Source organism: Bufo gargarizans, chromosome 3, assembly GCF_014858855.1.
Source record: "Bufo gargarizans isolate SCDJY-AF-19 chromosome 3, ASM1485885v1, whole genome shotgun sequence".
Taxonomy (NCBI): Eukaryota; Metazoa; Chordata; class Amphibia; order Anura; family Bufonidae; genus Bufo; species Bufo gargarizans.
Window position 1 is genome coordinate 384,811,095 of NC_058082.1, and position 8,809 is coordinate 384,819,903.

Below are 8,809 nucleotides of genomic sequence, written 5' to 3' on the forward strand. Positions count from 1 at the left end.
TGTCTATTAGCATTCCGAGAACACAAAAGCCTTCTTATCTGTTCCTGACGGTGTGGCCATATAAACTCTGAAAGTAACCCTCTTTACACACTGTCACAACTTGGGGGAAGGAATCAGTCACCGATGGAGCTATGCCTTTTCTGTTTTTCGCTTTTTGGCCGCTGCAATGCAGGTGCAGATCAGTTTCTTGCTTGCAACTCACCACCTATCATGAGATACCATACCTTTTATTAATTTTTGTAGCTGGCAGAATGAGAATGCGCCTATCTTCCAATAAAAGTTTTGTGCTATTATGAAATATATTTAGCACCTCAGCAAATTCCTCTACCTGCTCCAGGAATCCAAAAGCAGGTTCTAACCCAGAATTTCATTGTGGCTATAAACAATAGTGCTCAGAGACTAGAATTCATCCATGCTGACTTCTGTGGCTGCAATCCTAACCCTTCCCAGCATTTCTTATCCATTGAAATGACAGCTCTGTTTAACTGCAAAACAAAATGGCTGCCTTCAGAAAATCAATATGGCAGCCTCTATGAAAATGTCAATAATTGGAACATTGAGCGTGTCACAATGGCACCCTTTAGCATCCATGGTTGATGACATCAAAATGGACCCTTGCTGTTTTCCTTCCTGGCAGCAGCCATTATCCTTCATTCTTCAGTCAGGTGTGGATCCATGCACATCAACAGGTATGAGTGCCAATCAACAGGTAAGGGTACATTTTTGTGTGTGTCAAACAAAGTGTGTGTCAGTTTATGGGAAGATTTGTTGAAGGAAAAAATGGCGCTTTTGTGCAAAATGGAATACTGTCCAGCGTCTATTAGCAGGTCCAGAACACAAAAGCAGTCTTATCGGGGGCGTGGCTTGCTCATAGCCGAGTGAGACGTGTGTCGCTGCAGCTCTCCCACCATTCCAGCCTAATCAGGTATTTCCACGCTATAAAACCTTGCTAATACCTGACCACCATGGCCAGAAAAACAGCCAAGAACACTGCGGACACCGATCAGCAGGGTGACGGAGCCGACATTCAGAAATTTTTCGGTTCCCAGCCGAGCACAACAGGACAGCAGGGAGCTCCCAAGATGGCCGCCGGCACCTCCACACCACTTCCAGGTCGCAGCTCCCGCTCGGCTTCCTCAGATACTGACTCCAGGAGTCCCTCCTCGTGCACCTCCGATGTCGGATGGGACCTACAAGCACAGCTGAGAGCCTTACCTACAAAGAAGGACTTGGAACATTCGGTCTCCCGATTCGAGCAGACCTACAAATCCGAGATGGAGGTACTGAAGGGGGAAATCGTCCATTTGGGTCACCGGGTGGAGGCCTCTGAAAAAACACAGGAGGCCATCTTTGAGCACCTTGCAGACCACCAGCAGGTGATTTCTGCACACTCATGCAGATTTCCCAGATATTATCTCACATTGAGAAACAACCTCCGGATAAGGGGGCTACCAGAATCCGTTACGCCGGCTGACTTAGAAGCCTCTGTTCAGGCGTTATTTAGCTCTCTGCTAAAGAGATCAAACGATACACCCATAGAAATGGATCGGGTTCATAGAGCCCTAGGGCCCGAGTCAGCTGACCCAAACAGACAGTGGGACATTGTGCGCCGGGTGCATTTTTTCAAAATCAAGGAGGTCATTATGAGGGCCGCGCGACAGTCCGAGGACCTGTCCTATCAGGGGGCTCAAATTCAGATCCTACCTGATTTATTAAAGAGAACACTGCAATTACGCAGAGCGGTTCGCCCTATTCTTCGTCCTATTCTTCCCCTATTCTTGCCCTTTATATAGAGAAGGACATTATATACCAATGGGGATTTCCGTTCCAGTTACATGCCAGGAAAGACGGCAAGATGCCGATATTCCGTGACCTGGAAGATCTTCCTAAATTTCTTGAGACTTTCTCACTGCCCAAGGTTTCCCTCCCAGATTGGCCAGTGATGCCATCTCCAGCACAGCTGCCAGACAGAGTACAGTGGATACAAGTATCTCTGCGGTCAGTGAAGTCGAGGAAGACACCGTGATAGCCATGTTTACTCTCCCTATGCTGGACTATCCTATGTCCACTTTCTAAGTGGTCTTTTGCACTCGTTCTATATACCTCAGGGACCATGTATTCAGTTTTCTACCTATAGTTATAGCTAGTCTACTCTAGCTGTTCTCAGTTTTCATTAACATTCCCCTACGAGTGTTACCTGCAGTATTGTTAATGCTGGCCGTGCTCTGGCTCCCATTTCTGGAGCTAGTGCATGGGCAGTATCATGTTCACCAAATAGCTGTCTACCTAGTCCTGTCTCCCTTGCTGTTCTCTCCTTCCCCTTTCCCTTCCTGATGACTATGTACTTAGGTTCTTCAAATATGCTTTTCTAGATGGCATCTGTTAGAGTCAGCTCCTACAATGTGAACGGTTTTAATGAACCTGCTAAGCGCAACCAAATCTTGTATAGCTTGCACAAACAAAAGGTCTCGATAGCTAACATTTTGAAGGAATTCTCGACCTTTGGAGACCTTAGCAATTTTAAAGTGAACCTCCACAAATCGGAGGTCCTTAATATTACTTTGCCCCAGGAATTGGTCCACAATCTGCAGTCCTCTTTCCCCTTCTGCTGGGCTCATGGCCACATAGCTTATCTGGGTACGGCCATTCCTTCTGACTTAGCTAGTCTCTTCTCTTTGAATTTCACCCCCCTTATTGAGGAAGTTCGGAGGGACTTGAGGGCCTGGAAGGGGTTACCATTGTCTTGGTTTGGTAGGATACACACACTCAAAATGAATATTCTCCCACGCATCTTATACCTCTTTCGCACCCTTCCCATGCCCCTCCCAAAAACCTTCTTCAGAACTCTCCGAGCTATGTTCCTTAAATTTATCTGGGCAGGCTCCTTTCCTAGGATGGCGATGAGATTTTTGGCACGCAGCAGATCGAGGGGAGGCGCGGGGATCCCGGACCTACCAAACTACCATAAAGCGGCAATCCTCTCATACATACTGGATTGGTTCCACAACGGACAATCTAAAAGGTGGGTCTAGTTCGAGTAACCTGAGGTGGGGTTCCCAACCCAAAATCTACTCTGGATCTCTAAACCTAGGAGACCCTCACGCCTTCCCCTGCTGACCTCGGGCATTCTGAAAATTTGGGACAGAGTTGCAATACCACTAGGTCTCACTCAGTTCCCCAGCCCTGTGACCCCCCTTCTTAACAATCCTGATTTCCCTTTGGTCATGGGTCATAAGTCTTTTCTGGGGTTGGACTATGCAGATAACCCTACTGTATCCGTAGTTAGGGTGAGGGGTTCCCTCCGGCCGCTTTCCTCCTTCCCAGAGGGGGCACCTAAAGGGGCATGGCTTTGGTACATTGGCTTAAAAAATTTCTTATCCTCCTTAGGCCCCAATATCTCCCTCTCTAGAGATCTTACACCCTTTGAGGCGCTGTGTATCCAAACTCCCCCACCCCTCCACACACACTTAGTGTCTCTGGTATACGGGCTACTCCAGGGGAAAGATGATAGTATCTCCGACTTACGGGTTTGGGAAAAAGAGCTAAGGAAGTCATTTCCTTCTCACCTTTGGGAGAAGGCATTCAAGTTATCTCATAAGTCATCTGTAAGTTGCGGACTCCAAGAGAAGAATTTTTATATTATGTCCAGATGGTACAGGACCCCAGCCCTATTACACTCTTTCCTTCCTACATGCCCTAGCTCTTGCTGAAGATGTGGCCATGAGGAGGGCAACATGTCACTCCTTTTTGGTAAGCTATCAATGATTTGTATGACATGGTCAGTGGTAGCTCCTCCAGGTGGACTCCTGAGGGCGCTTTGCTTTCCATGTTTCCTAGCTCTACCTCCGCTCTGAAAAAGGGTCTCCTGAGATTTTTTGTACAAGCAGCCCATCTGGTTATCCCTAGGGACTGGCTCATCACTTTTGAAAAAAATTACAGAATGGAGGAGCTCTGGGCGGAGGACATGGGTAACTCCACCAAGTTTCTAAAAATCTGGACTCCTTGGATCCTGTTCAAGGGATCTCCTGATTATGTAAATTGGTTAAATAGAGGTGTCACGGTCCCTAGGGAGAATACACCTTCCATGTAGAGTTCCATTATCTTTGCCAGCACTAACAGTTTTGTCTAAGCTAGGGAGTACTGTACCTGAGGTCCGTGCACCTTGGGACTTACTCCACCCTGTTTATTATACTACTACTTGTCTCGTCAGGAATCCCCTCCCCTCTCCCTCCTTTCCTTATGTGTTCTTGTCCTAGTATGTTATTTTCTTGTTGTGGAGTATAGAGCTTTTTGTCTCTCTCCACCTGTAACTGAGATTATGAGATACCTTTAGAATGGAAGATGGGATCACAAGTTATATTTCCACATCCATTTTCCTAAAATGTATTTGCATATATTATTTGTGATCATCCGAATATTTACATCTATTGTTCACAGCCTCGGTTTGTACTCAGGCTGCTTTTCATTGTTTTGGTCTTCTATTGGCTCTCTCTAATAAAAGAATTTGAACAACAAAAGCATTCTTATCTGTCTCTGACGGTATTGCTATATAAACTCCAAGAGTACACCTGTTTACCCGCTGTCGCAACTTGGGGGGTAGGAAGTGGCCACCGACGGAGCTATGTCTTCTCTGGTTTTTGCTTTTTGGCCACTGCAATGCAGGTGCAGATCAGTTTATCGTCTGCAACTCACCACCTTTTATGGATTTTTGTAGCTGGCAGAATGAGAATGCGCCTCTTGTCCAATCAAAGTTCTGTGCTATTATTGAACGTACTTAGCACCTCTGCAATTGCTTTACCTGCTCATGGTAAAGCAATTGCAGGTTCTAACCCAGAATTTCATTGAAGCTATAAACAATAGCGCTCAGAGACTAGAATTTGTCCATGCTCACTTCTGTGGCTGCAATCTTAACCCTTCCCAGCATTTCTTATCCATTGAAATTACAGCTCTGTTTAACTGCAGCATTTGTTTGCGGATTTTCTGCGTTACTGCAGCTACAGATAGTGACAAACGACATTGGAACAAATAATTTCTACTGGTGTTATATGCCAGATGCCCCCCCCAAAAATCAGATTTTAGCAGGGGTGTTATATACCAATAAAATACTTTATATCTAGTTCATTTGAGTAGTGCAACATTTGTTTGCAGATTTTCTGCGTTACTGCAGCTACAGATAGTGACAAACGCTATTGGAACAAATCATTTCTACTGGTGTGATATATCAGTTGCCCCCAAAAAACTGATTAAAGCAGGGATGTTATATTCTGATTTTATACTTTCTATATAGTGCATTTTGGTAGTGCAGCATTTGTTTGCGGTTTTAATGCGTTACTGCAGCTAAAGATAGTGACAAATGACATTGAAACAAATAATTTCTACTGGTATGATATACCAGTTGACCCCCCAAAAATTGATTGAAGCAGGGGTTTTATATACCAATTATATACTTTCAATATAGTGCATTTGGGTAGTGCAGCATTTGTTTGAGGTTTGGCTGCGAAACCTCAGCTACAGATAGTGACAAACGAGATTGGAAAAAATAATTTCGACTGATGTGAAATAGTAGTTGCTCCCTTCAAAATCAGATTTTAGCAGGGGTGCTATATACCAATTATATACTTTCTATATAGTGCAGTTGAATAGTGCAGCATTTGTTTGCGGTTTAGCTTCGTTACACCAGCTACACAAAGTGAGAAACACCATTGGAACAAATAATTTCTACTGGTGTGATAATCCAGATACCCCCTCAAAAAACTGATTGAAGCAGGGGTGTTATATACCAATTATTTACTTTATATATAGTGCAGTTGGGTAGTGCAGCATTTGTTTGCGGTTTAGATGCGTTATCTCAGCAACAGATAGTGACAAACGACATTGGAACAAATAATTTTTACTGGTGTGATATAACAGTTTCCCTCCAAAAAAACTGAATGAAGCAGTTGTGTGATATAACAATTATATCACACAACTGCAGCATTTGTTTGCAGTTTAGAAGCGTTACCTCAGCTACAGATACTGACAAACGTTTTTGGAACAAATAATTTCTAGTGGTGTGATATACCAGTTTCCCTCTAAAAAAATTATTCAAGCAGGGGTGTTATATAGTAACATAGTACATAAGGCCGAAAAAAGACATTTGTCCACCCAGTTCGGCCTGTTATCCTGTAAGAGGAAGGCAAAAGAAAAACCGTGTGAGGTAGAAGCCAATTTTCCCCACTTTAGTGGAATAAAAAATTCCTTCCCGACTCCAATCAGGCAATCAGAATAACTCCCTGGATCAACGACCCCTCTCTAGTAGCTATAGCCTGTAATATTATTACACTCCAGAAATACATCCAGGCCTCTCTTGAAATCCTTTATTGTACTCACCATCACCACCTCCTCAGGCAGAGAATGCCAATTATATACTTTCTATATAGTGCATTTAGGTAGTGCAGCATTTGTTTGTGGATTTTCTGCGTTACTGCAGCTACAGATAGTGACAAATGACATTGGAACAAATAATTTCTACAGGTGTGATATACAAGTTTCCACAAAAAAAAGAAACTGATTGAAGCAGGAGTGTTATATGCAAATTATATACTTTCTATATAGTGCATTTGGGTAGTGCAGCATTTGGTTGCGTTTTTTATGCATTACTGCGGCTACAGATAGTGACAAACGACATTGGAACTAATAATTTCAACTGGTGTGATATACCAGTTTCCTCCAAAAAATTATGATTGAAGCAGTGGTTTTATATACCAATTATATACTTTCTATATAGTGCATTTGGGTAGTACAGCATTTGTTTGCGGTTTAGTTGCATTTGTTCAGCTACAGATAGTGACAAACGACATTGGAACAAATAATTTCTACTGGTGTGATATACCAGTTTCTCCCCCAAAAAAGTGATTGAAGCAGGGGTGTTATATACCAATTATATACTTTCTATATAGTGCATTTGGTTAGTGCAGCATTTGTTTGCAGTTTAGCTGAAATACCTCAGCTACAGATAGTAACAAACGACAATGGAAGAAATAATTTCTACTGGTGTGATATACCAGTTGCCCTCAAAAAAACTGATTGATGCAGGGGTGTTATATACCAATAATATACGGTACCTTCTATTTACTGCATTTGTATAGTGCAGCATTTGTTTGCGGTTTAGATGCGTTTCCTCAGCTGCAAATAGTGACAAACGACATTGGAACAAATAATTTCTACTGGTATGATATACCAGTTGCCCCCCACCCCCCCAAAAAAAGTGATTAAAGCAGGGGTGTTATATGCCAACTAGAAAAGCTACAATTTCTGGGGAAATTGTGTGAAGTGTTCTTGCCTCCACCAGTAGCTTACAACTGGAGTGGGCGGAGTAACTGGGTGGAGTGGCTTGAATAACTGTTGTGTGGTTGGATTGGCTGGAGTAACTGTGGAAAGGTTGCACCTAAAAGTCGGGGTGGTTGCACCTAAGGGTCGGGGTGGGTGCAACTAATCGTTGGGGTGGTTGCACCTAAGGGTCGGAGTGGGTGCACCTAAGAGTCGTGGTGGGTGCACCTAAAATTTGGGGTGGTTGCACCTAATCGTCGGGGTGGGTGCACCTAATCGTTGGGGTGGTTGCACCTAAGGGTCGGAGTGGGTGCACCTAAGGGTCGGGGTGAGTGCACCTAATCGTTGGGGTGGTTGCACCTAAGGGTCGGAGTGGTTGCACCTAAGGGTCAGAGTGGGTGCACCTAAGGGTCGGGGTGGTTGCACCTAAGGGTCGGGGTGGGTGCACCTAATCGTTGGGGTGGTTGCACCTAAGGGTCGGGGTGGTTGCACCTAAGGGTTGGGGTGGTTGCACCTAAAAGTCGGGGTGGTTGCACCTAAGGGTTGGGGTGGGTGCACCTAATCGTTGGGGTGGTTGCACCTACGGGTCGGAGTGGGTGCACCTAAGGGTCGGGATGGTTGCACCTAAAAGTCGGGGTAGTGGCACCTAAGGGACGGGGAGGGTGCACCTAATCCTCAGCTACAAATAGTGACAAACGACATTGGAACAAATAATTTCTACTGGTATGATATACCAGTTGCCCCCTCCCCCCCCCAAAAAAAATGATTAAAGCAGGGGTGTTATATACCAACTAGAAAAGCTACAATTTCTGGGGAAATTGTGTGAAGTGTTCTTGCCTCCACCAGTAGCTTACAACTGGAGTGGGCGGAGTAACTGGGTGGAGTGGCTTGAGTAACTGTTGTGGTTGGATTGGCTGGAGTAACTGTGGAAAGGTTGCACCGAAAAGTCGGGGTGGTTGCACCTAAGGGTCGAGGTGGGTGCAACTAATCGTTGGGGTGGTTGCACCTAAGGGTCGGAGTGGGTGCACCTAAGGGTCATGGTGGGTGCACCTAAAAGTTGGGGTGGTTGCACCTAATCGTCGGGGTGGGTGCACCTAATCGTTGGGGTGGTTGCACCTAAGGGTCGGAGTGGTTGCACCTAAGGGTCGGGGAGGGTGCACCTAATCCTCAGCTACAAATAGTGACAAACGACATTGGAACAAATAATTTCTACTGGTATGATATACCAGTTGCCCCCCCCCCCCCAAAAAAAAAAGTGATTAAAGCAGGGGTGTTATATACCAACTAGAAAAGCTACAATTTCTGGGGAAATTGTGTGAAGTGTTCTTGCCTCCAACAGTAGCTTACAACTGGAGTGGGCGGAGTAAATGGGTGGAGTGGCTTGAGTAACTGTTGTGGTTGGATTGGCTGGAGTAACTGTGGAAAGGTTGCACCTAAAAGTCGGGGTGGTTGCACCTAAGGGTCGGGGTGGGTGCAACTAATCGTTGGGGTGGTTGCACCT